The following is a 1555-nucleotide window of genomic DNA, read 5'->3' as shown; positions in this document are numbered from 1 at the left end:
TGTATAAAATCGCAAATACTTTAAACAGATAAAGGAAATCAATAATAGACTTACCTTTTTTAACAAAAGCCTCAATAAACTCTATGTTTAAGAGATCGCTGACATGCAACTTATTTATTCGATAATAATCTGTATCCTTTGATAGACAATTGTCTAAATTTTGAGGAATAGTAACTGTATCAGGTAGTATCACGGATATCTGACACATTAAAAAACAAAAATTGTCAATATGTTATTTTGAGAACTTGCTGAATTTTGAAAGAAGTTATTAGCTTACTGAATGATTAAAGTAATGACTCTTCACTAATGCGATTGCATTTGCATTCTTCGTTACATCCAGATGTAATGTGGCGGTGTAATGTGGTAGTGGTTCGAAATTCCATGTTTCCGGACATAACATGTTTTCCTTCTTCTTCCTAAATTTTTGCTTTTATTAGAAGAAAGCATTATCATTAACACTTAATACACATGATTTGATCATTCGTTCCTTTTTTTTTAAACATTTGGTTAAATAATGATCTCTATCTTTTTTTTTAATATACATTTTTTTAAAATTCTAAAAATGTTAAAATATATGTTACTTAATAATCCATATATACTTGTAAAAATTGATGAAAATTAACTCGGAACACAAATGATATGTAGTAAATAATATCGTATGTGCTATGAAATTCAATATTTAATTTATTATTATATATAATTTCCATATATATTATTTCCATTCTCTGAAAGAAGCAGCAACATCACAACTTATTTTGTTTAGATTTACTTTGTTTAGATTTTTGATATTTGAGTTTATCACAATGGAATGTTTTTTCCTTTAAAATTCTTAATAAAATATATAATATATCGATCGGGAACCAAATTCAAATCTTTCGTTTGACAGACGACTGTTTCATTAAACTAATCGTTCATCATTAATTAATTCGGACAGAGCGTATTAATAATAAGTGATCAGGATAAACTCACAATAAAAAAATCCAGCTGCCGATATCCGTGTGATCGACTTGTGTATATACTTAATGTAACCTAACCTAAACTTAAACATTTATTCTAACTAAATATTAAGATTTACAATAGGCTTCCACAACAGCCTCGGTAGCGCAGTAGGCAGCGCGTAAGTCTCATAATCTTAAGGTCGTGAGTTCGATCCTCACCCGGGGCAAATTTTTTTTGACAGTTTATAATAAAAATTATATTACAATTGATAAATGAAGTATTTTATTATATATCATAGCAACATTTATAATTAATTGTATAATATAATTACCAGAGCTAGGTAAAATGCCTTTCAAATTCTATTTAAAATACCAATTGTAAAATACTTTAAGAAACTGTATTTAAAATGTAAAATGCTAAAAGTGTTTCGAATTCGTTTTAAATATAAAATAAGTAAATGATATTTTAAATGGTTTTCAAAATGATTTTTCATGGTATACATTTTTTAAAAGTATTTTACATTTAAAATCCATTCTCAATGAAATTCGAAGTCCTGTACCTACTGTATTATAAATAAAGTTTCTGTGTGTGTGTGTGTGTGTGTGTGTGTGTGTGT

General features: G+C 27.0%; 1 non-coding gene across 1 annotated transcript; it reads left to right on the top strand.

Annotated features, from left to right (window-relative positions):
* The first annotated feature begins 1092 nt into the window (after positions 1–1092).
* On the top strand, positions 1093–1165 carry Trnam-cau. The gene has a single exon. It is a non-coding gene; the product is annotated as a tRNA-Met (tRNA).
* Positions 1166–1555: the final 390 nt, after the last annotated feature.

Source organism: Atta cephalotes, assembly GCF_000143395.1.
Source record: "Atta cephalotes unplaced genomic scaffold scaffold00027, whole genome shotgun sequence".
In the NCBI taxonomy this organism is placed as follows: Eukaryota; Metazoa; Arthropoda; class Insecta; order Hymenoptera; family Formicidae; genus Atta; species Atta cephalotes.
Note: the sequence above shows the minus strand (reverse complement) of the source record. Positions and strands in the feature narration are given on the sequence as shown.